This window comes from Arctopsyche grandis, chromosome 5, assembly GCF_051622035.1.
Source record: "Arctopsyche grandis isolate Sample6627 chromosome 5, ASM5162203v2, whole genome shotgun sequence".
Lineage (NCBI taxonomy): Eukaryota > Metazoa > Arthropoda > Insecta > Trichoptera > Hydropsychidae > Arctopsyche > Arctopsyche grandis.
Genome location: NC_135359.1, coordinates 18,768,440 through 18,793,157, shown reverse-complemented (window position 1 = coordinate 18,793,157; position 24,718 = coordinate 18,768,440). Strand labels below are relative to the sequence as shown.

The window sequence follows — 24,718 nt, the reverse complement described above, 5'->3', positions numbered from 1 at the left end:
TGATATAAAAAAATAGGCATACGTAAGATTTTAAGCATGTTTTTCAACTATAATTCGCATATAGAGAGACAAACAAATAAAATGATGGAGTTTCTCGTATAATACTTGACAAAAATATGGACAGTGACTTTGTACATATGTATGTATGTATTTAAGTCGATCGTCATCATGATCGTATCGTCTTGCCCTCACAAAAAAATGAAACAAAAAAGTTCTAATTGAATTTTTACATGTATTCAACGTTGTAATTTACCTATATATGTATGTACATACGTATAAACACTAGTTAATGTACACGTATAGTCTCCTTGAGTCGAGATATGAGATAAAACTCAAATTCTTCTTTGCACTCAAGATAGGCAATTATCTAAATCATAATAAAGCAAAAAAGTGATTTAAATTGTTTCAAAATGGCTACCTATAAAATTTGGTACGGTTTAAAATTAAAATAAGCAATTTGGCGGTGAAAGATTTCAACGGGTTTTCATCGGCAATTTTCTCCGTCAAATGCATTTATCCTCCGTCCTCTCTAAGTCCCCGAGTAATTAACAATAATTACTTTAGATGCAGGGTTGTGCCGTTTCCACCTGCTTCGCGGGGGCCCCTTTTGGTGTTAAGTAATACTATCTGGTGGTGAAAATTTTTAATTTTTCTCGACACAAAGGGTTAATGGTGCAGTTAGGGTGTCTCGTTCGGTTTTATTGGCGGCAGGGGCTTCGGAGGGCACCCTCATCCCTAGTCGAGGGTGGGGCGAGGACGGGGATTAATAATGGATATTAAGACTGAATTACGATATGACCTCAAATGTAGTTAGTCGTTGGCTGCTGCTTACACGGAACTCTTTATTGGCAGATTGGAGCGCGCCACAGTGGCGCACATGCACTTATGTACATATGTATTTCCAACACAAAATCATATATTTAGTACATAAAGTAAACATATATTCAATCTAGACATTTGATAGACATTGCCAGACCTGTGCATGTGATCTCTATGTACATATGTACCTCGATATCAGAGTATTATTCTGCACATCCTGCCGTTGTTATTAAAAATTATGATTGTTTCTACGTATGCTTGTTTTTTGAGAAAAAATAAAATAATCGTCAAATAAATATTATTGCCTGAGATTGAATTAGAATAGATATTATATCAAGGGTTTTTTATTTTGTCATCCAGTCTTCTACATAGCTACGTGACTTAACCATTGCCATTTCAACCCTCAACATTATATCAACCACCTTTGTCATACTTTTTACCCAAATAAATTTTAAAACTTATGTAAATATCTGTCAAAATATATTTAATGTTCTACCGATCTAAATTATGTATCTACATGTAGGTACATACAGATATAGTATGTATATCATTATAACTTTAGAAAAAATTAAGCAAAAAACCAGTTTCTTAATCTCAATGACGCTTGAATTTTCAGAGCCACAACCAAGCTTTTATAGTTAAAATTACATTTTTTTTATTTATAAGCTCCATAGCACCATTGTTGTTATTATAAACTAGTAGATATTATATGAGAGTTATCTATTTCCATATTTCTAAGTCTATGTTTATAAATAAGAATTTTCTCTACGCTACTGTGCATCAACCGCAAATTAAGGTAGAAAATGCTCGATGCGTCCTAGACTAGACTCACCGTTGATTAGATTTGCAGCCCTTTTGCGCATGAGACGACGATTTTCTTCGAAGGACAATTTGAGGTTTTTCCACGGAGACTTTCCCACCCCCGCCATTGACGTATTGCATTATACGTAAAAAAGCGGTCGCGGAAAATATACGACGCGTATTATGAATTTTTGCATTCGACAAAACGAACTTCAACCCCTCGCCGGTCGTGTGGGGGGTCATGCGCACCCCTCGCGAACGCGACAAATATTTGCAGAGAGCCATTCTTGTAATCCTTAAAAATACGCGAACGAAAAGAGAGCAAAAAAAACTAATATAAAAGTCGAATTCCGCGCATTCCTGTCCGCCATGTCTGCAGCTCAAATTGAATCGTTACGGCTACACCCCTGCACGTACATATAACAAAACTCACATATTGTACTTTTTTTACTGCAGCGACCATATAAGCTTTATCTAGTAAGTGATTGTCGCTGGTGACTTTCAACGGTTAGACATTTGAACTATTTGTGCTCGGAGTCATAAAACAGATTATGGCGTTAATGTTTCACATCACACGTCGTTACTTCCCTCTTGGTAGGGAGCAGAAAGAAATAAAATTTATATTTGCTTCGGCCCTTAAAAGATTTCCAAATTATTTCTTTGGTCCTGATACTATATTTAGTTTATTTAACATCTATGTTCACTGAAAAAACCTAAATAATAAGAGTGGTAAATAATTTCATGGATATATATTTTTAAACATCGTTTGAACGGATCGTTAAAAATCTAATCTACGTATCCACGATAAACAAATAAGTTATTCGGTCCTTATTTAGACATCGAATGGGTCGTTTAGGGTTTGTCAAAGTGCAAGGTAAGCTTGAACAAACTATGTTCGGTAAGCTAGCCACCATTTAAGTCGCTTAACGGCCATAAAAATGGCGATATTAATTTTATTTGAAGTTTTAATGCGGCCACATTTTTCACAGCGAGGGCAATAGCGCGAGATGGATGTTGTCGAGATTTAAGGACTTTTCAAATTTATTTCGGTATACTCGGGTTGTAAATTATTCGAGGGATTCCCCCTAAAGTCCCACCTTAAAAATCACAACAAATACGGATTGTTTTCCGATCGAGATTCGTCTTTCATGCAAAGAAAACTCACAGCTAATAAAATGCGTAACTAATTGCGCATAAATCTATATACGAATATAGAACTACAAATCGGGAGAATCTTTGCGGGAGTCTATCCTACAGTTAACCTACATAATTCAGAGGACTCTCGTTTCACGTGTCAACAAACAAAACGATTCTAAAATAAGAACGCGTGTTTTCTTCCTCGTGCCCATACGCTTCACATAGCGTTTACATTTTTTTTAAAACCCAGAAGTAAAACGCAACTGCATCTGTTGACGAAACGCAGTAAAATCGAGCAATTAAAATTAGACATATGCGTTTTATGACACGTGTGCTTCTTATTTATTTATTTATTATTATGAAAAACGTGTTGTATTATATATAGAAGGTATTTATTTACATGCGAGGCGCGCGTAAGATTTCAACCCCCTTGTATTAATTTCCATAAACGATGTCGCAATTACGGTTCGAAATGAATTTAGCCGTCTTAATAATATTATTTAATCTCTATTCTAAATTCAATGGATGCCAGACACCCCTAGTTGTTGCCGGAGCTCTCTCCGCAAAGGGTTAATTTGAGCTTTTCGCGACGAGCTCCAAACTTTCCGTTTTATTTCCATAAACGTCAATTTTCATTTGTATGGAAATTGTGTGGCGTTCAATTTACATTGAAATACAAGCACCTCAATTACTCCCCAAACAAAAAAGAAAGATTAGAATTTAAGTAATAAACGACTTCGTATACATCTCAGTGACAAGTTGGAAATATTAATTATCACTACCATTAATAAAACGTATTAGTCAATTTATATCCCGGGTAGGTGCTAAGACACCCCAGGCCACTGTTCGTAATTAACAAGTTTTAGCTAGTGGTTTTGTACGAGGGGCACAACATTATCTACACGAACACAATACACATACATATATAATATAATCCCTAGTTCTAGGTGATTTGTGGTTCTTGTGCTCCGCTAATTGTACCACCATCTCCGGTGCCCACTAAATAATCCTCGTTAAAAATTAGGGTCAATTTGCAAACGTCATTTTTAATTATACCTACCTCCGTTATTTTATTAACATCGCATATGTGTATAATTAAGATTTGGACCAATATTATTCTGACTGACGGGTTGTGTTATATATGGACATTGAATACGTGTATTCGAAATCAATATTCTATACCAGAGGGCATGCATTTACATACATGTGCATATTTATATTAAGGGTCGTAATTGAATTTGTGACATTTCACAGACCGAAATGTCAATGATGTCAAATTTGACTGGAAAAGTTCGTACGGTCAAATAAAAATGTCATCTGGACCAAAGTAACAATGTGACGCGGCCTTTAGATTCTATTGAATCTGTTTTATTTTTTTTGAACTACATACGTACAAATTCGTTAGTTTTTTTCATCGTTTGTATAAAAACACTCAAACGATTCCTGTTCGTCTACATCAAAGTAATATGGAATGTAAAAAATATGAAATCCTTTTGAAGATTGAAACTATGAGTAGGTAGTAGTGAACAAACGCTATTGAAAAATATGTCCCATATTGTGAAGACGCCTACCGTTAATTAAAAGCTTTAATATTTAATTTCGCAACCCTTTGAGCCCTTTGCCGGCGTTCGTTATTGGTGAGGAAAAAAGTCACGCCATTTTCGCATCAAAATCGTCAAAGGATTCCGTACCACTGTATTCCAGGGACGTCCAACTTGCAACATTAAGAAATAAATTATGACATTTTGCCCCAAAAATACAGTTGATTGTTTTATCCCGATGTTTTATATGTTTAAGATGGTCTCACATATTAAATTTTAGCCACCATATCATACAAACATATCCAACAAACTGTTGAATCCCTTCAAGATAAGTCAATAATTTCAAGATTTAACTAACTATTTAACTGTTTAACCTTATTTTCCTTTATATTATAATAACGAAAGAGTCTTGACTTGTTATCTATGTGCATATATTACATAGACATTTATATTGGCGGTCAATTACATTTAGTTTCATAATCCAACTACGACACGCGAATTACGGTCGAGTTAACCCCGATGAGCTCTCCTGCTCAATTACGGCCATCACATACTCTATTCGTTTTGTTCGACTAAAAAGTATTTTACCCTCTCGTGCCCGAGGCCACTAGTATTTTTCCAGTCATTAGAGTGTTTATACGAAGCTCTTTGAGCACCGTTCATCCGTTGCACGCGCTATCAAAGACGCTCGAAACGTACAAACGAATGGATACAATTTCATTCACAATCACTGAAAGTTGAAACGTCAGTTTAATTCGAATCAAAGGGATAAATCCAATAGCTTTGAATGCTAATAATATTCATGATTTCGAATCAAAGTACATACACTTGATAAATTTCAATATAAGTCGCTAATTTTTAAGCGGAATTTTCCTGAACATCATCAACAATGGATTTTTAACCTCATATAAAGAACGACAAAACGAAACTGCACTTTTTTCTTAAGAGGACACACCAATAAAAACGTTAATGCACCTTTATGACTCCACGCACGGTCAAACAAATCAGTTGTGTTATATCGCGACTTACATATAAATGACAAGGTTTTCAACAAATTATACTGCACTAAAAAAATATTTAATATTTTTTCATAAAATTCATGCATATATTATAGAATTCCAAATATTAAAACATAACAAAACTTTAGTTAAAATTATTTTTTAAATTATGTATTTATTTAAAGTTAAACAATAATGCATCTGAAGTACATATATTATCACAATTTGGATAAAATTTCGTTCTAAAATATGAATTTGGATTATTTATTTCAATCAGCAAAACTTTACAATCGTAAATAATGTTTGATTGAAACGTAACTAATTAATGATATAAATGTTTAATAATAATTAATAATGTTAATGTAAATACAAACATAAAATAATGAACAAAATCTTACATGAATATTTTTCAAAATAATATTGACAAAGTTGTAGTTAAAAAATAGTATTCATGTACATATGTATATAGTGGGTCTACCTCACGGGCCGGAATGTGAAATTACCGAAAACGCAAATATCATGCACCCTTTTTATTTTATCTTTCGACTCAAGATCTTTCGATTTTCGATCTTTGCCTTCCGATATTTGCGTTTTCGGTAATTTCACATTCCGGCCCGTCACGGAGACCGGTATATAGTAAATACATATGTAGTATTCATGCATGAATACTAGTATCTGGTATATCATAACTTCTTATTCAATTATTTTGAAAAATAGATACCAACATATATGTAGGTACCTATTATTCTAATAGCAAATTTTTCTTTTTCTTTTTTTTTTTGTATTTCATCGGGCCCGGAATTATTTTTCCCAGAGTCTGGGATTCCTCTCGGCGGCCCTGTATGTACATAGGTTAGATATTTTTTGAATAACTATGACAATACAATATGATTTTAAATTAGCGTTATTATAATATTTTACACATTTATTAATCGTCCTGTAGTCGAAAATGTTCTTCGTTTCGCATCCTTGTCCGACAAGCGACGAGACAAAAGCCTTTTGTAAGGTCAAGAGGTAACGAGTCGGGCATTCGTCGCGGATCGAAAAAATGGATTTAAAACGATCATCGGCCGATGATTTATATCGAGTACGTGATCCAATCAACCTCTGTGACATTTAGTGTAAACCGATAATATATTCGAATAACGGCTATCAAACGTCGCATTAACACGATGCAAACGTATGCGAACGAACGAATGACAAGGTTGTTGAGCTTTGGAAGTTGAATTCGGTAGCGATCAAAGGAATGAACGGTTGCAGTTCGAACGGGTACTGAAAGCATTTTGCGGTTTTTTGCGAAATAGCATTGCGGTCAAAGATGCCCATAATTCCAACAGGAGTCACAAAGAAGCAATTACGTACAAGTGTGAAACGATCGTTTTAAGAGCATTGCATTGATTTGAGGAGGTTTGCAACTTGAGGCAAATATAAAAAAAAACCAATTGTGGCTCTGAAAATATATTATTGATAACAGGTTCACTGGAAATCTCTATACTTACTTTTTATGCGTAAGGTATGAATATAACGAACTTCGCCGTTAAAAAAATTAAATTTTAAATGGCTCCTCATTGCCATAATAAATTGATGTGAAACAGCAAAAAACTGGTAATAAAATGGTGAAATTAGCATAGGAAAAAATTGGCGGGTATCCCCTCGATTATGAATGTGGTTAAATCTAACCGCAAGACAGCGGTGTCGTAAATGTCAACGAAATCTTTTAATTTGAAACTCTCCCTCGTCTCTATACATTTCTTTTATCTTCACTCATTTTACAATGCTACTGAGGCGACCGGAGAGGTAGGTAGGGTTGGAATAAAAAAGCTCTGCCTAATTCGTTTTCGGGGGAAGGTCGTTTCGAAAGCTCCAACAAGACTGTTCAAGATGACATAAAAGAAAATTAAACTTATCAAGCTTTATTTACATTTGAATGTTTGAGAAATTTTCAAGTAAGGGTTTGCGGCCCAAAATAATCAATTCAATTGAGTGTTAATTTGAATATCATACATACATATACACGCCTAAATACTACAATAGATATTTTATTACAACAGGTTAAGATATTCTTAGAATTGTATCAAAAATATCAATGAAAATATAATAATAAAATATGAAGTATGTGTATGGTAGAAAATTATGGAATTAAAATATAATGGAAAAAAATGTACATATGCAAAACAATAATTCATTATCCCTGGTAATAAAAATACGAGTTTAAATAATAGGATCAATTTACGGAATCGCACTGCAATTCACCATAACAAGAAGTGCATCCCCGCTTTGTTTCTTTATTGCTTTTACGTTGACGTATCGTAAAATCAGCTATATCAGGTGACGTCATTAGTGAGCGAGAAGCGAAAACGTAATTGGATTATATTTTGCATACACGCATTTTTTTTCCTCTTTTTTTATATTCGCCAACGTTCTTCCCCTCCGACCCATATCAGCTTGTAGCCATCCAATAAAATCTGATATTGCTTTTAATTCGCATGGGGGTCGACGGCTCGTCATTTTATTCAAATTTAAATTATTTTTTTCAATGTTTTATCTCGGCAATTTGAATCTGTCCAAAAGTGCACGCACAGAATGTCTCGTCGCGGAAAAGTTTTTTGATGCTAAAACTTAACGTCCGTAACTAACTTGTACGTCAAATGTTGTGATTCAATTTATGATAGTGCAACTACATACAATGCGTCGTAAAATTACGCTGACCGTGAGACTAACATAGGGGTGTATTTTTAAGTAAAAAACGAACTCATCACCTCAACGTTTAAAATATAATTTTGATTTGTGATTTTTTTTCTCCTCCTTTGGCTCGCACAAATACATACATATGTTGGCAACGTCTCCAATATCTAGAGCCATATATCTGCTCAACCGGGTTGCTGGTGAAATTGACCTCTTCGATGTAAACTGTGCTAAAATGGTTGAGTGGTTGTTGAGCAACACCATTGGTTGATTTTATTAATCATAAATATCAATGATTTTTCCATCAAGATATAACAGGTTGTTATTATTATTATTATGATGTTATGATTATATGACTGGCCACAGTGTCGCGTTAAAGCTCTCTGTAATGTCACTGTGGCTAATATGTTAAAAATAAAAATAAAATAATGCATACTACAGAAGTACAATTCTTCAGAAGGGGGAGGGGAGTAAAAGTAAAAGTAGCGATAGAAACTATTCCTTATTGTAAAATATTTTTTATTGTACCACCTTGTTTCGTACAATGTTTTTTGTGAAACGATTCACTATGTATACTGTCTGTATATGTAGGAGTATTACTTCAAGATCATGATACAGAGCATGGCAAATAGAAGAAATGTTAGATTAGGCGAGATATATGTACATCCTTACATTATTTTATAGTATGTAAGAATGAACGAATGAACAGATTGAAATAGAAATTCGATTTAAAAAATTGTACAGAAAGTGAGCAGTTGGCACATAGTTATATTTGAATCGTACATAACTATGTATGTAACAAGTGTAGAAACAAAAAAAAAAACAATATAATAAACAAGTAATAGGCTTGCGAAGTAAGGATAATATCAAATGGATAAGAGAGCTTAGTTCAAGATCAGGGACGAATGAAGTCTTAGAAAGGCTTTTAACCACAGAAAAATGATTATTTCCATCTTTTTCAGCACACAGGATCATAAACCTGACCAACAGTTAAAAATATATATAATACACCTTAACACCGTTCAACGAAAGATTTATAGACACGAACAAATTATTTCAAAATTGAAGAACAGATAATTTCAGAACCAAATGAAGCGTAGACGTGTTAATATACGTGAGAATCGGTAAACAGGTCCGGCACCACGAGAAACCGGGCAATAATCCGTTTTGACACGTAACGGTGTTAGTTTTGAACCCTCTCCGAGTTTGGTTCACGCTTTCGTTAAAGGTACGGATGTCCAGAACAAACAAGGATTGATCACACACACTCGTATAAAGGCCTAATATGTTCAAATGACCGGAACGTGCCTGTGACGTGCGCCAAAAAGCCCTCAGGCCTCACCAAACCGTACAAACACATATCTACTCAAATCGAGTTGCACGCGTGAAAATCAATTAAACACAACACGAATTGTTTTATGAAATAATTTTTAAAATCCAACCCTGAAATGCCGATGTTCACGATACAATTACAAAAATTGACGGATGAGTGACTTGAGTATACCTGTGTACATACTATATATACGTTTCGAGTTCACGAACGCGTGTCGTTATAACTTGTTTCAGAGTTCACGTGTCGATGTCCATTTTCTGTACAAACACGCCCGCACGTGTCCTGAAATAAATGGTCGCACTAAGTCCTGAAGTGTTTGTCCATTTGTTCCCTTCCCGGAGGAGAGAGAAAGAGGCACCTATGTACCTTGATATATTATATGAAGTAGATATAAAGGCGTGCGAACAAATTATCTATTACTAATGCGAGGATTGCGGACAATGGGTGACCAACGGTCACTCAACGAGCTTAAAATTATTATTGTATTGTAGTTGTTCGATGGTACTGTATATTTTCTCATGGTTCTAACAATCGTTGGTGGGTAAATTCTAAATGGACGTAGGTAATTCTTCAAAAAAAAATCTTACCCACTTGAGTCGTATTTTGAACATTGTAAATCGGTGAAAGTTTTTGACACAATTTAGAAACAAACATGTAGTCAATATTATATTTTATTTTTGCTACTGATATATTTTTGGTATCTTCCCATCTTCCTTGCAGCCTTCCTTTCACCCTTTTACATTCTTTCGGCGACCATTGCAATACTTCCATTTTCCACCTTTCGTTCATTCTTCTAGCTAAGTAACCCACCCCTTGCCATTTCAATATCTTCACACATTGCTGAATTATTTTGAACTAAGTGGAATGTCGTCATACGTAGGCTAATGCTTGAATCATCATCTACGGCCATTCATCATCCTCTTCAACACGCTTCCATTCGTCTCTGTTTTGAGCAAATTTCATCTACCCGTCTCCCTTGTGGTTTTCTTTGCGCTGTTTTGCATTTTTTGGGGTACCATTCTAGCACTTCTTTTGTCCACCTGTAGTCCATTTTTCTAGCCACTTGACCCACCCATTGCCATTTTACTTCTTCACTCTCTATACTTTGTCCACTACCATTGTCATACTTCTCACCCACGTATTCCGCTTCCTATCTCTCCTCGTTATGCCAAGCATACATGTATATATACTTATTTGAGTACATTGAACTTTGTGTAACATTTTGGCGTTCATTGTCCAAGTTTCACATCCATACATCATCACTGGAAAAACGCTTTGATCGAAGATCATTTTCTTCAGAAAAAGTTGCATTTTTGATTTAAAAATTGCGTTCATTCGCCCAAATGCACTCCATTTTATTTTAATATGTACATATTTGTATGTCATAATGTCAAAACCTATCCCGCTTTGTATTTTATTATATGTACAACTGTTATAAATAACCCAAATGACCCAGAGATGTTTTTATATTTAATAATATTTCCAATTGAATTACAAACTTAGGACTATGTACTTGCATTATAAATGTATATAGATATATATGTATATATATTTCAATGAAGATTGCTTGTACTGGTATTTTAAACTTTTTTCTATATCATAAATTTTTCGTAAAATATAAAACATTCACATTACATTTTAGAAGGATATGAAAATACATTTACATATGTTATCAATGAATTAATTTAAATTATCTTTTAACAGTAGTCATACATATTCTTTCAAAATCTGTTTGAAAAACACTAGCTTTAAAACCAATGCTTTAGAATGCAATTTTACATTTATCATGAAGAAAATTGTGAAAATTCTAAAAAATATACTATATTTCTACACAAATGTTTGCACACTTTTACTCAATAGCGTATGTAAAGTACATATAGTTTCATTGTTAAATGATTTTCTATTAATCTGAAAAGTATCTCTCATTCCACCATTTACTATTGAATCACAGTAAAAAGCACGATACATTCAAACTACACTTAAAAAAATGCAAAACAATTTGAAAAGAAAATTCATTCGCATCATAATCGACATAATTGAGCACTTAGCACCCAACCATGGACGAGCATAAAAGCACACGTTAACATAACCATATCGATCGCAAAATCGCACACGCTCCCGAACAAACAACAATTACAACCACTCACATTGTCGCGTGTCGACTCGGTCGCAAAATTGCACCTGGAGGGGGAGGAGGAGGAGGCGGTCAGTTTTTGGAAACCGGTCATCCAGTGACCTCCCATAGATGCCCACGATGATGATGCGGGTGTTATTTGCCAGTGGTTATAGATAGTGTGATCGCTTCGGGGGATGACTGGGAGCACGCTCCGGTGGGCGGGTGACATCACTCGGTCGGACAGGCCACGCGACCGCGACCCACCCCCTGAAAACCTCATTAAACGTACGACCCATCATCGCAAACAAATTAAGGGTGCGATCAAGGGTGAATCCGTAAGCGTCTTTTGTTGTCGTGCCCGGTCGCATTTATCCGATTTTTAATCTGCCGCATCCGAAGAAATAATATAATATACAATAATATGTATGTATGTATGTAGGTTGTTGCATCAAAGCGCGCTTATTTTATATGCGATCGTAATGGTGAATTGAAATGAAATTATACTCAGGGCTGGTGGGTGCATATTGGCAAGGGGTTGTTTGGAGTAAAAGTGCTCGGAAATGAATTGTTATAAAATTGCATAAGATTTCGAACTTCATTACACAGTGATTTGTAAATATGTATGATTTAAAATATAACCGGAGCCAAAGTGGATTCGTCTGGTGTATATAAGCGTAAAAATACCTACTTAAAATTGAATGCAGAAGTGAAAATACCAAAGATGCTTATTATACAAAGATTCATTCATTTTCACCATTTAACTTAGAATGGTTTTGTTTATTATCGACATTTACGACGCTTCATATACAATTTTATACAATTTTCTCGTAACTTTGACGCAACATCGCAAAGTAGTTGACTAACCATTTATCATTGTTACAGAGTATCATTCTTGTTGTTTTATTGTTGTATTGTTGCTATGCGAAAGATAAATCTAGAATTTATGATGATTTTATAGTTTCAGCAGAATTCCAATTTTCAGTTCCAAAAACACCATGTCTGTTTGACTTGATTCACCAATTGTTATCACTTATTTTAATTCGATATATCCAAGATTTCAGAAAAGCGGAATAAACGTATTACATGCCACCAGTGTCTTTAAATATTGTTAAACGAAAAACATTATCTTAAATGTATTGCGAAATATTTCTATCGTAGCTATCGTTAAATAAATATTCGTATCGTAGCTATCGTTAATATGTAGCGTTATGAATAGACGCAATCATTCATCACAACGGTTATTTTATGAAAATTAGCCATGCTATTTTATGCAAAATAATATTATAAAATTGTATATATGCAAAATAATTTATAGTCTATGCTATTTTATGAAAATTAGCATCAGGAAGATAATAGTGATCGAAGATAAGTTGCAAGAACTTTGAATAATTCAGCCTCCGAGGATATTAAAACAAATTACCTATCTATAGAATCATGGGCATTCAAGTAGTAAATTAAAATGACCCATTACGCAGTTTAATGGTGGGCTAAAATTTCAATTACATATACTGAAAATTCTTATAATTAATGTTACTAAAATTTATTTGATATGATTCAATGTTTTTTTTTTCATTTTTGATAGACCTTCAATAAGGGAAATCCTACAATCGAGAGTGTCCTCAATCAGCAGATGTCACTTAAGTGATTAAAATAATAGGAGAACACAATAATAACCGCACATCGTCCGAAGGGGAATATCGAGATCGACTGGGGTGAGATGAATGGTACAAAAATTAATCGGCACTAATAAGTCGCGTGGACCAAACGAAATTGGTAGCTCGTCAGGAGGGAAATCAAGCGTGAAGATGTCGACAGCCACCCCTGAAACTCGAGCAGAGACCAATTTGCGAGAAAATGCGGAAAAAATATTCGCAATTCCACAACGAGAGCACTCGAAACTGCATTGCGAACATATTGAATCCCAAACGTACATATGTACATATACGAGTACATGTATCATTGTGGACTTGCGTGATCGTTTTCAATTAATATTTTTTGAATTGATCATCGTTCCGAAATTAAAATAATAATAACGGCGGCCACTTTCCCGGGGAGGAAATAGATTAAAAATTACACCAAATGTTACCGGGTCGTAATTACTATAACTAGTCGCGAAAGTGAACCGACGATACCGGGGAAAAATACATGACAAATGGTCTCTTATTAATGAACGATTCTTATTATCTGTCGTGTGTGAGCGGCGCACACAAGTAGATATCATTGTTTCAATTAAGTTGAGTGCTTGAATGCCTCTACCTAGCGGAATTCGAACGTACAAAATCTGCTGTTGTATATTGGTGTAGGTGAAGCACTTAGTCACTGCCTTATAATTGCTATCATTACGGTCGTGACGTATTGCACATAGGGGCGCAAATAGGATGCATTACGACGAAAAGGGTGAAATCGATGAAGTAAGGTATTAATATCAATATTTGATATTCGTTCGGGGCGCGCAAGGGTTAATTGCCGTCGTATCAACGAGTTATCCAAGTGATTCACCTAGTTTTACGTTCTTACCCAGAAATACATAGCAAACGTAAGTCTAATCTTGAATTTCTAATCTTTTCCCAAACAAAATTACTTAATGTTATTGTTTACCATTTGCCCTAATAATCCATTTATAATAATGCCGTTATTGTTTACCATTTGCCCTAATAATCCATTTATAATAATGCCGTACCCATTGTTTCAATAAAAATGGCGATACACATTTGTACCAGTATCTGATGCATTACAAAAACACGTCGAGTCATATATTGTAAGTACTAAGGTATAAAATTTAAATGGATTTCTCAATTAACAGGTTATAAGCCTTTGGAAATGAACAGTTCAGGCCATCTTTTGATAAATGCAAACTCGAAGCTTACGTGAAATGATAAAGGTTTAAAATCAGTTTGCGAACCTATTCAATAAATTGTATAGATAAATTGCTAAAATATACAGTCAAAATTCCACCCTCGATATATTTTCAAATGATGTTACACCATACATACGTATGTATGTACAACCGTATATAATAATATGGTACTTACTAAAAATAACAATAATTTTGAACATGTTACCGATGAAAAATGAGCTTTTAGAATTTTGTTGCACAAAAGTCGTATTCTCTAGTATTAATCAATCCGAAATGACGTCATTAAAAGAGTTTCCATCAAACTTATACCCTCCAAGGCTATTTTTTCTCCAATGCTAGGGATTTACTTTTTTTTTAATTTTGGGGTAAACCGCCTATTATTACAACACCCCATGTGCAAAATCTCATTGTGTTTGTGTCCTTTAGAAACCGTTGTGCGATTGACATATATGGCACTTATGGTCGAGTGTTAATCGAAAAATAACGGGAATTTCAGTAAACGATAAAAAATATTTAATATAAAATTGATAATTTATTGTTGATCCTACGATTTTTACGCCATTTTCTTTCAACTTCATAAATTTACGCTCGGTTGACATTTGTACAAAAAGTTTCATTGGAATAGTTGGATGACTATTTCTTCAACAAAAAAATTAATGTATTTTAAATATCATGTATGTATGTATGTATGTGTATATCATACAATATAAAGTATACGGTATGAAATGCCGTATTTAAAACTGATGCATAATAAAAATAGCGCGACAAATAACAAAATGAGAAATTAATTTGTAAATAGCTAACCAAAAATTTGCGATATCATATCACTTATAACACAGGACGAAAAAGTTGTACGTTGAAAAAGTAACGGTACACAAGTTACATTTTTTTCTGAATTTCTCACAACGATATTTGCATACAATGAGCACTCACTTTTAAGCACATGCCATAAAAACGTTGCACAATATTCATGTTCTCTGCTAATTATCACCTCAAATTCGTTTACAATTAATGCAAACGATTCTTCACCATGTTTTTTGAACCGCGTCCTCTTTTAACCCCTTTTATTTAGATATATACAATACATATAAAAAACAAAATAGGTAAAGGACTAACAATGCTTACATGTGTGCAATACGTCGGATTATATTTCCTAAAGGCTTATTTGACACATTTTATTGCATGTACTTTTTTGCATTCGTCATTGTTAATGTGTCGTTTGTATGTTTTTTTGTCTTACCATAGGCTGAAAGTTAAACAATTTTTTTTGTTTATTTATCGAAACTATTCCTTGGGAAATTCATCCGAGAACAGAAAACCCTTTTAATTTTTAATGAAAAAAATCGGTTACTTAAAATATGTATACTGTAAATAAAATTAATGATTCGTACACATTTTAAAATTAATGATTCGTAACGATTTTATAAAATAATTCAACTAAAATACAATTAAATTTAAAGCATTCATATGTATGTACGTTGGTATGTATGTACATACATATATAAATGTAAACTATTTTGAAAATTATAGATGTACTTCATAAATCCAAGATGAGTTATATAATAGTCAATTCATATCGCCTTTTTCGTATATACATACATACATATGTACGTAGATATTATTGCTGTAATTTATGAAAGTTTTAAAATCGTTACATTTCTCACATAAATTTTGCGCGTATGTAAATATTCAGAATAAATTTATGACTTCAATGATAAAAAAACATAAATATCCGTTGACGACAATGACCAGTAATGGTCAGCATTTAGAAGCATTTTTTTGCTCTAGAAAAGAAAGGAAATGAAGACAAACGTTGGACTAATATTGCTTGTAAATTATCCCGAAAAATGAAATAGAAATCTCGAATGGGGTCATTGTGTAAACAACCAATAAAACCGGACACATAAAAGCTTATACTAAAAAAGAATTTACACCTGAATAGTTTAACTACTATCATAGGTAGGGTGAGTATCTCGTATGCAATGTACAAAATAAAATCTAAATCCAACAAACTAATCAAAAATACAACACTAGCTTCCTTAAAAATATTAGAATTATTACAAAAAACATATTTCAGTCCAATTAATAACATTATATCTATGCACTTCAATATAATTTAACTAAGTTTTCAATATGATAGCATAGTCACCCTGTTGCAATTCTAACGACATATTCAGGTCACAAAATGTCACTCAATAGCGATACACTTACATACATACAATAGTCGAAAAAAAATTATACAAAGTTTCTAATTGCACGAGTCAAAGAAACAAGGTAATAAACTGATTTTCCGTGTCCAATATCAGGTCTTTAATGGTCGCACGCTTGTTTACCTTTGTAAGGGACGTACATGCGTCTTATATACGACCCTTTGTAATTTACACCTCGAAGTTGAAACGAAGGGAACCGAATGACAAATGCACCGAAGAAGTGCATATAATATGCAGATGCGCGCACACAAAGGCCCAACGGTCAAGATCCGGTTTTTTTTATTTCGCTTTTGATATAAAGTTTCCTCAAAAATTGAGTTGTCCCAATCTACGTGTATATATGTTTATAGTAGACCGATAGAAATTTAGAGTTTCATTATTTTCCATTTAACTGCATTGTTGTATATATGTATGTACTGTCGATAATAACAATTTAAGTAGCAGGAGTATCATTCTATGTACTGTATATGTATGCATATGATTTTAATCTAATTACCGATGACTACATGTGTACATGAAAGACACAAACAATTTACCTACATATATATATAATATATGAATTTGTTTAATTTTTCCTTGAACCTGTTAAAACCAAATATTATTTTATAAGTACATACTATGTACAATATCATTGAGTTATAACGTCCTACATTTACATTCCAAGTTGTTAAATTATTTGCACGATAAATAATGTGTTGCACAGGCCTCTCAAAGGTTCCTAAAGTCCTAAGAAAGTTTATGAACCGCAGTTGAAAGCAAAGTTTATAACCTTCATAAATTGTGAAGCAATCGTCATTTCCACTTTTCTTGTTCGAGCTTTTCTTTGCAAGAACTCGAAACGATCATAAAAATGTACATATCTACCGGTCGTTATTATTCAAGAGAAGTTCAACCATTCAATTAATTTCAAGATTATGGCAATAAAATAAATTACTCACAATATGAAGAAACTCAAAAATCCTGAGAAAAATCTAACCAAATGTTCAAGCCATACGGTTGATTGTTAAATTACGCAAAATAAGTACGTATGTGTGATCATTTATTTAACTAGTTTTATGCCCGTTGAAATTTCAACGGGTGGTTTCGGAAACAAATTGATACATGATTAAAAATAAAGTTACAATACGTATAGTAATAATTAATCGAAAGAAACTGAAAGGAATCCAAAACCGGAAATGAAAAAGGAATCAGGATCTAGAACTGAAAAAGAAATCGGGCTCCGGAATTGAAACAATAATCGGGATCCGGAACTGAAACATCCCAGCCGTCGCCCCCCCCCCCCGCGCCCTTGCGGCCGCCCCTCAGCGCCATTGCGGCCCGGCGGTGGCTCCTAGATGGCTGCCGCCCTTAGGAGGTCGCCCCAGGGTTATTGCCCCTAGGCGGCCGCAGCCCCCCAGCGCCCTTGCGGCCGCCGCCGCCCTGGTAATATTACCCCAAGGCTACTTGCAAATCGAAATCGAAACGGGTGGTTTCAGAAAGGAATTGATTTACGAATTACGAAGTGGTACGCCCCCCCCCACTTCCCATGCTGAAATCAAACATCAAATCAAATACGAAATGAAAATCGAAATCGATTCACTCGATCCGCGACAGCCGACAACTGCCGAAGATACGTGACTACGCACCGAATACTCGGCTGTGATTGGTTCCCATACGTTCTGTATGATTATTAAATATTAACGTTATTTAGAGCATTTTTTCAATCGGGACAGTAGTGTAATGGTGAGCGTACATTGCTCTGGAATCGCGGTTCGTAGATTCGATCTGAAATTAATTTTATTTTTCAAATATCGTTAAAATATAAATTAATTTCAATTTAAAATATATATTTAATTGTTTAATATGAAAAAAATGGTTCAAAACTTCGCTAAATAAAATTATTATAATTACGTATTTTTATATGGCGAGAATGAAAATTTTTAGTTATTGTTTAAAAAAAAAAAGGAGAATTTGAAATCGGACCATGGCGTAAACTCCCAACTCGAATATACCTACATATATAGAGGGTATTTGTATTGAGAGGTGACCGGTTCGAGACTGCGAATGAATTTATACAAAGTTCAGGCTTTTTATCGATTCATTATGTTCGGTTAGCGTTAGGACACACACACAGGTTAGCGTCTTTATATATATAATGATTCGTCTCTAGAGAAGTAAAGTTACGACCCACCCGTGTCTTTTAACATAAAATCAATTTCAATATTGTATTTTTTTTCAGCGCAGCGATTCACATCGAAGCGAAACAGTTGACTACACCTGACGTCGAAGCAAAGGTCTATCGCATAATTTATCGAGTTGCATTAAAATGTAACGAGATACATATCGGTAGTTAGTGTTACGATTTTAACACGTCGCTCGCTACACATTGTATCGTTTACGATTGACTCTTTTGTTGTTGCAGGGCCCGCGAGGTCCTAGTCGTGGGCCTTGCATAAATCGACGTTAACGATCCCGGTCCTTTCAACCGAAATAAAAGGCAGTTGTGACACATATATGTACACTCGCTATAATATGATATCCTGAGCCCTGATTGCCGCCTCTTCAAGCGAGCCCTTTAACACGTGTACGCCTATGAACCGGGCACAATAAAAGCCCTTCCCAAGTTCGAGATTCGATCGAGCGTTAGAACGATGATGTGCACGTTTTGCGTCCAAGACGTACAAAAAAATGGACAAAGCGCGCGTAATTAGATCAATTGTCCGGTAGAGATGGTGATTGACATGTGATTCACTAAGTATCATTTCAAAATGCGTTTAGTATCTATTTGCATGCAACCTAGTATACATTGTACATATAGATAGCTTTTCATTGAAAAATAACTGGTATTGAAAAATATTTATTTGATACGATTTTGTCAACTCGAACCTGCATCTTATATAGTTTTTAATATTTACTTGACTTTCCCAATGTGATTTACTAATGTCTTATTTGCAAACAGGCATAATAACTAAGCAAAAATAAAATTTCCTTTGATTTTGAAGTGTTATATAAAATCAGACATTCTTTTAATCATATCAACATCATTCGAAGCGTGAAATTTTAGAATACAATCTGGATACAAAAAAGTAAATTATTCAAAGAAATAGGTAAGCAAATTTAAGAATATCATAAAACAGTACAACCTAGTCGAAATTGTAGCTTATTTATTAGCTTCAAGACTAATGGTCAAAGACCAAAGATTCAAGAGAACGAAAAATGAAAAAAGAGTACATATTTCCTGAACCATTTTAAATATTTCAGTATAAAATATTAAAAAAAAAATAATTTCATAACAGCCATTTCCAGAAACAGTAGAATTTTCCGATTTAATTGCTTTGATTATCAATATAATTTCACATGAAATTGACATCACCCACAAAATCATCGTCCTTTAAGAATCAAAGTAGCATCTACTGGAGAAATATCGTGACGAGTTACCAAGACATTTTCTTTGATTCACCAAAATCTAGAATATCATTATTGTAAAAAAACTTTAACCCGAACCTAGCACGTTTGTAATAAAATGACTCAATACCGAATGAACTATTCAATAAATTAATGAACAATAACTTAATAGATACAATCCCACGACATGTTACTGCTTGACATATGAAAATGTTCGTTAGATGATAAGCAGCCAAACTTGAAATATAACATGCGTAAAAATAATACAAAAAAATATTGAAAAAAAACTAATTCCGATTTTCCACTTTAAGCGAGTAGAAAAAACTGTATATGTAGGATAAAGTATGTTGAACACACACTGTGATATTATCTAATTCAAAACCAAATGTACAATAACGATCTAATACATATTATTTAAATGCATTTTAGGGTGATCATCCTCGGAGGTCACAAAGAGTGATTGACTACGAGACCCCGGCAGGGATGCTTCGGGAGCCATTCGTCAACGCGACATGCGAGATCTCATCTTTTGTCCGTCAAGAGTCACAGGTCAACACTAATGATGGGTCACACAAGGAGTAGAAGCACATAAATACAAATCCAGCATAAATACATAGAAACGGCTTATTTAACAAAACAAACCTAATATACATATATATATATATATATATATATATATATATATATATATATATATATATATATATATATATATATATATATATATATATATATATATATATATATATATATATATAAAAACACAAATTTGTCTTTCTATAAAGAACAATACCCATACGAACTGTTCAAATTGATATCAATTCGAATATAAAATTGTATTGTACGATCAATTGAAGTAGACTGAATCTACCAATTGACCCGTTTGAAAATACCGGTCATATTTTTGAGTGGTTGCTGCGATCGATACCTGAGCTCACAAATAAAATTTGTATAAATCTCCCATTCACAAATTTAACCCTACGAAATTGGGGTCAACTAGTTCCAAACTGACAACTGTGCAACCGTGTATCTCTTCCGGAACGAGCCTTTCTTTGTATTCAAAAAAGTCCAGTTCGATTGATTGATCTCGTATCCCACACGCGCGGTAATTCAATTTGTCCGGGGGTGAATTTGATCTATGAGAGCTATTTATTTATTTATTTATTTATACTGTAATACGTATTGATTAACCGTTCCAATATATAATACGTGTACGCGTATCGATCCATCACACTCTATGATTTATTCATACGTACGAGTGAGTCACGAATTCAATCGGAAATACCGCAAAAGTGCAATAATAAGTTCTATACCTACTCATATGTACATATGTACTTTGAATCTGAACATCTGACTTTGAATCATTTACAAGTCACTTTGGAAAGTTTGATACAATTGTTAAAGCTTTTGCCTTGCAAACTATTATAAATGTGATTGATATTCATATACCTATGTTCGTAATGGTAAATATTTGTAAAGGGAAAATCAAAATCTAAAAGACATGTACGAAGATGCTATCTTAAAGATTTTTTAATAAAAATATTCTTCTTGTATTTTTTATCGTGCGGAAAAGTGTCCATCCACAAGGATAGTATCAACTCCTTATTATATAATTAATTTATTATGTCAATGTACTATGTAGTTGTCTTATCTAAATAACAGTTATTAATTAATTAAATTAAAACACCCACCCATTGTTTCAATGGATCGGACACTATCACACTATCTTAGTGTCCTGTCGAAGTGTCTACCTAAGGATCATTAATAATCCTGCTGCGGTCAAGCAGACACCGAAGCAGTCGGTATAGTAATTGAATCGTTACTTGGCAATATTTCTGCATGAATAATTTGAAGTGAACGTCGCCGATGAATCGGGATATCGGTGAGGAATTGTCGCCGCTTTGATTGGTATCTGCTAATTATAATTTGTAGAATATTAAGCTAAGCATACACACAAATACATATTAATGTGTATTTTCCTTTGACAGAGCTTTCGAAAGCTACCTGCAAGCCAGTCTGAAAGCTCGCAACTGCGACGTTAACCCTTTCACAAAGGACCGTCATAGCGTGCCTGAACTCGGACATATCTACAAATCCCGTTACACCTAGGACGTTTGTCCTTTGTGGTAATTGAATGACATGCCTTGCTTAGTTTAACGGTGGCGTATGCCAATCCTGCCTATCCTCTGTACACTTAAACCCACACTATGAATTGAACGGTGTATAATTCCAATTCAATTCCGATGCACGAATGGCTCTGATCAAAATGCATTTATTATATTATACAAAACTATATCACAACATTATATCTTTGCTAGTAAACAGTATGAAATTGAGTATTCAATTTAAGGCCACCTCCTCCCAATTAATAAGTCATCCAAAATTTAATAATACTGTAAGGTTTCTACAATAAATATAAGTAGCTATTTTGGCAGAAACAAGCATATATGTACGTATGTATACAAAATTACATACATTTGGTTTTTCAGAATGACTGTATTCTGTCAAGAGTTTGCAATTCCGAACAAAAATTGCCAACATCAAAAATTTTCACTATATTTTAATTTACATCATCATCATCATCTACAGCCACTCACCATCCAATGCTGGACGAAGGCCTCTCCAACACGTTTCCAATTCTTTCAAGTCTCTCATCCCACACCCACTCTCATCACCCACCTTCCTTGCCGCCTTCCTTTCACCATTTTAAATTCTCTTTGCTACCACTCGAGCACTTTTTTGTTCATTCTCTAGCTATGTGACCCAACTATTGAAAATATAAATTCTTCACTTTCTCCACTATATCCACTACCCTTGTCATACTTCTCACCCACGTATTTTCTATCTCTTCTCGTTATGTAGAGCAGACAGCGTTTCATACATGTATGTATGTATATTGTGTCTTCTCCAAAAGCAACGGATAGCTACCAGAAAAAAAACCTTCCCGAGATATTTTCAGTACATGACACATAGGATGAATATATGTATATAATCAAAAATAAACGTAATCAAAGGGAGATACTTATATTTATTCTAATATAAGATGCATTATTTATTCGATTTTTCAATTTTGCTTAATTATGTATCTACATATATATCTGCGATTGATAATATAAGATTAAAAATTCCGATTGATTTTATTTTTATATAGTTTTAGAAACATATAAATAATACATTTGAATAGAAATTGAATAAAAAATTGTTATCACCAAATTAATCTGAATCATTGCATCCTTCCTTACATTACTTTTATACCCCCTACAAAGTAAAAAAAAAATACTATACATGGTCAGCAAAACAATTCAAGGCAATGCATTTATACATATTTAAACCATCCATAGTCGACGAGCCCTCGCACAAGTATTGTCCAAATCCCTATTAATGTTCAGGATTATCGCTCGGACCAAATTAAGTGGCAAATATCCGACGAAGGGATTCGACGGGGGTTTCGACTAGGTTATTGTTTCGGCCGGGACCTCAGCGTGCTATTTAATTTCCCGGGAAATACCCGAAAATTGATGGGCGTCCTTTGACGCCCCCTCTCACATCTGCATACTCGATGAGGCCTAATCTTTCGAAAGGACATAAAGGTATTACGAGACTTTAGCTAAATGGACTCCGGTCATTTGAACGTCCCTTATCGGGTTACCTCGTCCCGAACGACACCTGAGTAGTGGCGATTTAGATTAAGAATTTTCACAATTGTGCATCCGAACGTACACGCGAACAAACTATTCCGCTTTCATGTTGATAAGCTGCAAGTGAATTGCAAGATGAAAGCACCACTAAATGCTACACTAAATTTGAATATGAATTATAGTAAAAATGATGACGAGGAAAGAGGGGCACTTTAAAATTTGTCACATTATGACGGTTGGTTGACAACGGTTACGTACCCAGCATCCGAACTTTCCGACTTCATAACCCGACGAATCGGTTGGGTAAACAGCAATTTAGCACCGTTTTTCATTAATAATGCTTAAGCTTCATTTTCGTATGACGTGCGAACGTAATAGCCGCTGATAAAGCCCCCACGTTTCGTCCAAAAAACGTTGACAAAATGACAATTAAATATTCACAAAAGCCGCGATAATTAATGACACAGTGGAAACTCGTCCCGGCTAACCAAAAACCTACCCCCCTCACCCTTACAAACAAAAGGGATGCTTGTTTGCAAATAAATAATGCATTTTTATAATGTCGATTTTGGATGGTAATTAGCGACAATACTTAATCCCTTCCCGTTAATACTCTGAGTATAAATCAATTCAATTCGATCGAAACAAATATTAAACTAGCTTTTTACACTTGGAAATTCACAATTCAATATTTGGGACAACCTTAGCTGTTGTTTCATATAATATTATAGCAACTAAAATACAAAGATAAATAAAATCCACAATTCATAGTATGTGAGCCTTTTCTACATGCACTTTTAGAAGCTTGATGCAGCTACATAAAATACAAAATTAAATTTATAAAACTGGCTGAACCCGGCATGCGTTGCAATGCCACAATAACGTATAAATAAATAATACGTATAAAAACACAATAGCGTATAAAAGAAGTATAATAAAATAATCCCGTTCGCGTTCCCGATCGCGTTCCCGTTCCCATTTCCGTTCCCATTTGTCGGGTAAATGAAGGCGGCGAACTTGACTTAACTTAAAAAAAACCACAGAAGGCGGCGAACACTTTTGCAATTGTGCAATTGTTTGTTTATTTTACCCTAACAACGTAGGTTGCGAACTGATTTGAAATTATTTGCCATTGAAAGACAGCAAAAAAGCATGGTTGACCATAGTTATCGACAATAGTAAACTATTTTTTGTGCCAA

General features: G+C 34.2%; 1 protein-coding gene across 1 annotated transcript in view; it reads right to left on the bottom strand.

The window, feature by feature from the left end:
* Positions 1 to 24,718, bottom strand: part of LOC143912356 (uncharacterized) — a 335,111-nt gene that overhangs the window by 208,411 nt on the left and 101,982 nt on the right. The gene's annotated exons all lie outside the window — the stretch shown is intronic.